This window comes from Lutra lutra, chromosome 1 (genome assembly GCF_902655055.1).
Source record: "Lutra lutra chromosome 1, mLutLut1.2, whole genome shotgun sequence".
Lineage (NCBI taxonomy): Eukaryota > Metazoa > Chordata > Mammalia > Carnivora > Mustelidae > Lutra > Lutra lutra.
The window spans coordinates 79,629,666-79,637,348 of NC_062278.1; the positions used below are offsets into that span (position 1 = coordinate 79,629,666).

A 7,683-nucleotide genomic window follows, 5' to 3' on the forward strand; every position below is an offset into this window, starting at 1 on the left:
TCTCTCTCTCTCCCTCTGTTCCTCCCCCTGCCTCCATAAAATAAATAAATCTTAAAAAAAAAAAACTAAAAATAACATTCTGAGCATTGTTAACACATGGTATATAATTTTAAATTTCTGTAGATTGCAATGCATACACACTATAGTTACAACTTCATACTAAGAATGGAGAATAGAGCATATTTCATATGCTTTTTATTTAGTTTTTCTATAGAAGTAAGTATATTTGTTGAAAGATTTTTGATGGAGTTCTTTGCCTAGTCATGGGGTTTTTTTCTTTATAAATCTTATTTTTTAACCATAATTGCTATTATTTTACTGCATAGATCTCATTTTTATTCCCCATATTGAAGCCACCATTTTGCTCTTTAAAATACTAAGTGATTCTGAATTAAGCGACTCTGTTAAAGGTTTTCTTCTAATTTATGATTAAAAGTTATTCCTGATTTTCCATTTCAGAATAGCAAATAAATTGTGAAATACAACCACAACCAATAGTTTCTACCTGATAAAATCTCCTTAAATATAAAGGGGAAATGAGATTAACTAAAAGTTTTAAGAAGTGAAAGTTATGCTCATAAAAATAAAAATTGAAAGTCATGTTTCTTATGCTTACAAGCCAGCAAAAAAGAAGTATTGAAAGGCTCTGAATATAATGGCAGTTATGGTTAGAGCATGACTGGCTAAGTCCAATTTTCCTTATAATACATTCTGTTAAATTAGAAACTATAAAAAATACACTTAAATACAAAATAGGAATTTTAGATTGAAGTTTGGGCAAATTCTTAAAATTATTTACCATTTCTAAGTAAGGTTTAAACCTAGTAGAACATAATGAGCTTTGATGTAAATCACTGGTGCTTTTGTAAAATCCAATTAGTGATTCAAGGAACTGTCTGAAACTTTGCACTTTTCTTTCTTTTTTTTTTTTTTCACCAGGCGGAAAGGGCAATCTTTATTGTTTTCTGTATAAAAAAGTCCATCAGGTGGAGGTCAGAGGGATTCGGGGGCAGATGCGCATACAGGAACGGCGTGGCCGGTAGGGCCCCAGCAGCCTTGTGACCGTCCCTCTCGTGCAGGCTTGCTCAGAGTCCCGGGCGATCCACAGGTCAAGGGGGAACAGTGAGAGGGGTCAGAGGTGAGAGGGGTCAGAGGTGGGAGGCTCAGCGAGAGAGCAGAGGAGGGTCAGCAGAGGTCATGAGAAGGCCAGAATCCAGGGTCAGGCCTGGTCGAAGTTGAGTTTCTTGGCTAGAGGAGTTTCTCCCAGCCCTTCAATATCCACCAGGTCGCTGTTGGCATCCGAGTCGTTCAGAGCACTGAGTGTCACATCGGCCTTCTGTTTCTTTACGGGGGACCCCCGGCCTCAGGGACACTGGAGCTGCTTGGCGGAGGGGCAGCTGGAGGAGGTGACAAGACACCGGAAGGCACCTTCTTGGGTCCTTTCTTGGGCGACTCAGCTGGAAGGGGGATACCAGAGTCTTCGTATACCTTGCGTTTCACGGTGGCTTTTATCTGGGCCACTGTCCGTTCCTTGATGACACAGCTGATGTGATTAAGATCGTCCCCAAACCGCTTCACGGCAGCCCTCAGCATCTCTATCTCCGTCTCCGTCCACTTGGCACCCGCGGGGGAAGAGTCGGTCACGGGATGCAGCTGCATCATCAGCTCCCCGAGCTTCGTGAAGGCGGCGCCCGCCGCGGAGAAGATCTCTCCGACCTGGGGGCGGGGCGGCGTCATGGGGGGCCGCGCACACCCCGCGCCGTCCCGCCCGGAGCCCCTGGCCCCACCCCAGCGCGGCTCCCGCCCCTGAAACTTTGCACTTTTCATTCACATTCTTCACAGAAGATGATTGCACATAAAGCCCTACAATCCATCAAGTGACCTCTTGAAAATAAATTGCCATTAAAATGCAATGTATTTTTGTCACATTTGCTATAATACATAGGATTTATGTCATGCCATATATTTCTCAAGCTTTTATTTATAGTACTATTCAACAGACTGGATGGTTTCAATATTATTAACTAGGTGACCTTCCGGAATCTGTTAGAATCTCTATTACCCCTAAGCCCTTAGTTGTGTAATAACACAAAATTAACAAATTTGTCACAGAGTGATCATATAGATAAAAACTGACCAATTTCTATTTCTAATTTGCTTTTATGATTATTTTAATGGAAAATGTTTTAAAGGATATATTTTCACTGAGGGATTGTTGAAAGATACATTTTTTCTTTGACACGGGGAACTAGAAATATATAAAGGGTATCTTAAAATATTGCATTGACATTTAGCAGGGAAATGACTTAAAAGGAAATGGGTGGATTTTTCACCGAATATATCTATCTCAAAAAACTCCTAATCTGTTCAAATCAATTTTCACAGTAAGCTAGAACCTTATCTATTTATTGAATTTGATTTTCTGATACATCTATCTCTACAAACTTTTCTAAGCTTATTTTCCTAAATAGATTTAAAATTATCTCAAAGGCTTATTGAGCTTTAATGCTGTAAGAGCTTATCCACTGCTATCCCCTCCTTTTACAGTGGATAAAACAGAGATCCCATACAAATAAAGCAGCATGGTAAAAAATAGATCTTAGGTGTATTACCTCCTACTTCTTTCCCACTTTTGGAATGTTCTGTTTACAAGTTCTTAGCCCCTCAACTGCTGATGGGTCTAGATTTTTAATAATTTCTTGTTTGATTTCTCCTATTTTCTACTCCCAGGTCTGAATACACTTGGCTATTACTCTTCAATTGTTTTTTACTTAAGCAACATTTCATTCTTCCATTTCTTACATTCAACTCTGACAAATGCTATTATTTTTCACAACAATTGTGTTTAGCTTATTGCATTGTCCCCAAGTTTATAGGCAAAACTGTATCCGTTAGCTACTACCACTATGTGCAGCGTAAGAAACCATCCCAAAACTCAGTGGGCTAGAGTAATGATCATTTATTTTGGGTTCACAGACCTGCAAGATAATGGGGTTGGGTTGGTCTGGACTGGGCTGGCTGTGCTTGTACCAAACTCTAGATTAGGTCCAGATCTACTCTATGGGTCTCTCTTCCTCTAGGGCTGTCTACTTAAGCATGTTATTTTCACAGCAAAAGGCAAGACTACATCCAATCTCACAAGCACATTTCAAACCTCTGCTAGTTTCACTTTTCCAACATTCTGTTGGCCAAAGCAAGTCACATAGCCAAACCCATCATCAATAAGATAGGGAAGTTATTCCTTCCAAAGAGGCAGGGGCATTGAGCTGTGAGGAAACATACGCTGAGCAGTAACTTATCACAGTAGTTCTGGAACTACTCAAGCTTTACTGATACAACAATTCTCCTCATCAGATATAGTCAAATAATTTTCAATAAATACTTATTGGACAGCAACTGGGTGCCAACACTATTCACTCCCTTATTTCTGCAACTCTCCCCTCTGTGATAATTTTGTGATCTGAGAACTCAATAACAATCTCCTTGGATTTCTTTCTAAGGGGACAGAATTGGGTTAAGACTAATGAACACTGAAACAAGTTTAAATTCATTGTTGGGGGACACCTGGGTGGCTCAGTCATTAAGCACTGCCTTTAGCTCAGGTCATGATCCCAGGGTCCTGGGATCGAGTCCCACATCGGGCTCCTTGCTTGGTGGGAAGCCTGGTTCTCCCTCTCCCTCTTGTTCCCTCTCTTGCTGTCTCTCTCTGTCAAATAAATAAAATCTTTAAAAAACATATATTCGTTGTTAGGAAGAATTTTACAAGCAATGTTTAAATTAACTGTTAAGAATTTAAGAGTATGAAAGGGGAATGGCCCCTCCCAGGGAAGCTGATCAATGTAGGCAGGCTCAGCAGTTTTGCAAGCCCAGAAATACTACGCTATCAGTATCCTTTGTCACCAGATACTTGCTTATCTCACACCATACTCTGCCTTAAACTTTTTTCTACACTTAATTCAAATCTTGTATAATTGGGCACCCATTCTACCACTGTTGAAGTTTTGGCTCAGTTTTCACTATGATAAATAATGATGTGAGAAACATCTTTATGTATACACTGTCTATCTATGATTGCTTTTTAGACTAGATCAGAAAAAGGATTTTTGGATGGCAGGATATAATTTGTTATAAGGCATTTGACACATTCCCCACATTAAGGGAGGCTCTTCGTGCATATTTATTTGTTTTGTTTTACACTGTAGAAATGGAATGTAACCTATATAAATTTTCCTTTCCTATGTGGCCTACCATATTTATTGACCTACTTCTACATTTAACAGATAATAATGCTTACCACCAATATTTTATATCCTAACTTTCTCATTCTTAAAGTTTTAAATTTTAGTCATCTTTCAATTGTCTACACAGTAATTTTGTTTTGCTCAACAGTGCAAGTGAAATGTTTTGGGAATCTTTTCATATTTGAAAATCTCTTCTAACACTCTACATATACAAGAACATTGCTAAGTTGAACCTCTTCCTCCATGACAATGTAGATGCTGCTCCATTTCCTGCTGGCATTAACTTCTATAAAAGAAAACTGAAGCCAGGCTAGTTTCTTTTCTTTCACAAATAACTTGCATTTTCTGTCTGGATACCTTTAAGAATTTTCCCCTTGTTATTCAAAAATGGCCCTGGCATTTCATTAATCATTTCAGATAGGAACAGTCCTCTTACTCCATTCCAGAAAGTAATATTTAATTACATCTTAGATGATTGCTACTGTTTCAGTTGAAAACGACTCTGTAGGAATAACTGAACCTGTTTAAAGCTCTTCCCAACTCACAACCATTCACAGTCAAGACACCATTGTCTAGGAGGGGCCTGTAACTATGATACCAGGTGCACTCTCCTCTCCTCCACACTGAGATCTCTCACTCTTGTCACCCTTCCCACAGAGTCATACCTGGGATCTGCTTTCGGCCTAGGGCCTTGTGATCTATGCTTCAGTAAGGAAGGCTGCCCCACATTCTGCTGGACATCCACCTTTCTTGTCATCTTACTCTTGGTTTCAGTGCCCAGCTATAGCTAAAAGCAGGCCCACAGGAGGCAAGGCCAAGTTTGCTGCCTCAAATCTTTCATATCCCGGACAAAAATTCAGATACTCCTAGGAGCCAAATTTCCCGAATATGTATATAGTAAATGGAGTCAGTAGTTTTTGGTTTACTTGTGTCCATTATCTTACCATGAAAATTTCCAAATGATCTTGAAAACTTAATTCAGAGAAAAAAAAAAATTGGTTGATAAAAAAAATCAGTTGAAGTCCAACAACCAATTTTATCTACTTACTAAACACTAGCTAACCTTGAATTTCAAATGATTCATTTAAATATTTAATTTTCAAATTGCTTCCAATATAGAGTCATTAGTAAAAGGACACTGGCAATTACCATAACTCAACAATATATAATCTAATTATTCAAACAAATTATGTTTAAAGACTAGAAGACTACTTTGATTCAGCTCTTCACAACTCAAATCTATAGCCTTAGATTCTTACTATTAAGGGTGTCATTGTATTAAGTCAGTGATGCTTTGTATCAAAATAATATTTTAATTATGTTCAATTTTATGTGGTTATATACACAGCTTCTGTATTTATGTGCATTCATGAGTACCTATATGTGTGTGTTTATTTTTTTAAGATTATTAATTTATTCATCAATATGCTGTCTGCAAGAAACTAATTCTAGACCCAAAGACACCTCCAGATCTAAAGTGAGGGGTGGAAAACAATTCATCATTCTAATGGAAATCAAAAGAAAGCTGAGGTGGCAATCCTTATATCAGATAAATTAGATTTTAAGCCAAAGGCTATAATAAGAGATGAAGGACAACACTATATCATACTTAAAGGGTCTGTCCAACAAGAAGATCTAACAATTTTAAATATCTATGTCCCTAACATGGGAGCAGTCAACTATATAAGCCAATTAATGACAAAATCAAAGAAACACATCGACAATAATACAATAATAGTAGGGGACTTTAATACCCCTATCACTGAAATGTACAGATCATCTAAGCAAAAAATCAAAAAGGAAACAAAGGCTTTAAATGACACACTGGACCAAATGGACATCACAGATATATTCAGAACATTCCATCCCAAAGCAACAGAATACACACTCTTCTCTAGGGCATATGGAACATTCTCCAGAATAGATCACATCTTGGATCACAAATCAGGTCTCAAGTGCTACCAAAAGACTGGGATCATTCCCTGCATATTTTAGACCACAATGCTTTGAAACTAGAACTCAACCACAAGTTGAAAAGAACTCAAATACATGGAGGCTAAAGAGCATTCTACTAAAGAATGAATGGGTCAACCAGGAAATTAAAGAAGAATTGAAAAAATTCATGGATACAAGTGATAATGAAAACACAATTGTTCAAAATCTAGTAGACACAGCAAAGGTGGTCCTGAGAGGACAGTATATAGCGATACAAGCCTTTCTCAAGAAACAAGAAAGGTCTCAGGTACACAGCCTAACCCTACACCTAAAGGAGCTGGATAAAGAACAGCAAAGAAGGTCTAAACCCAGCAGGAGAAGATAAATCATAAAGATCAGAGCAGAAATCAATGAAATAGAAACCAAAAGAACAGTAGAACACATCAATGAAACTAGGAGTTGGTTTTTTGAAAGAATTAATAAGATTGATTACACCCTAGCCAGATTTATCAAAAAGAAAAGAGAGAGGACTCAAATTAATAAAATTGTGAATGAAAGAGGAGAGATCACAACCAACACCAAAGAAATACAAACAACTGTAAGAACATATTATGAGCAACTATACAGCAGCACATTTGACAATCTGGAAGAAATGGATGCATTCCTAGAGACCTATAAACTATCAAAACTGAGCCAGGAAGTAATAAATAACATGAACAGACCCATAACCAGTAAGGAGATGAAGAATTAATAAAAAAAAATCTCCCAACAAACTAGAGCTCAGGGCCAGATGGCTTCCCAGGGGAATTCTACCAAAAATTTTATTTAAAAAATTTAAATAAAAAAGTTCTACCAAAAATCTATCCTCCTGAAACTGTTTCCAAAAAATATAAATAGAAGGTAAACTTCCAAATTCATTTTATGAGGACAGCATTACCTTGATCCCAAAACCAGATAAAGACTCCATCAAAAAGGAGAATTACAGACCAATATCCCTGATGAACATGGATGCAAAATTTCTCACCAAAATACTAGCCAATAAGATCCCCCAGTACATTAAAATGATTATTCACCATGACCAAGTAGGATTTATTCCTGGGCTGCAAAGTTGGTTCAACATGCACAAATCAATCAATGTGGTACAATACATTAATAAAAGGAAGAACAAGAACCATATGATACTTCTCAATAGAAAGAGCCATCTATGAAAAACCCACAGCCAATATCATTCTCAATGGGGAAAAACTGAGAGCTTTTCCCCTAAAGGTCAGGAACATGGCAGGGATGTCCGCTATCACCACTGCTATTCAACATAGTACTGGAAGTCCCAGCCTCAACAATCAGACAACAAAAAGAAATTAAAGGCATCCGAATTGGTAAACAAGAAGTCAAACTCTCACTCTTTGCAGATGATACGATACTTTAAGTGGAAAACCCAAAAGACTCCCCTCCAAAACTGCTAGAACTCATACAGGAATTCAGTAAAGTGTCAGGATAAAAAAATAAG

The 7,683-nt window shown here is 37.7% G+C and overlaps 1 pseudogene; it reads right to left on the bottom strand.

Annotated features, from left to right (window-relative positions):
* Positions 1-938: 938 nt before the first annotated feature.
* Positions 939-1,767, bottom strand: LOC125079825 (chromatin complexes subunit BAP18-like; annotated as a pseudogene).
* Positions 1,768-7,683: the final 5,916 nt, after the last annotated feature.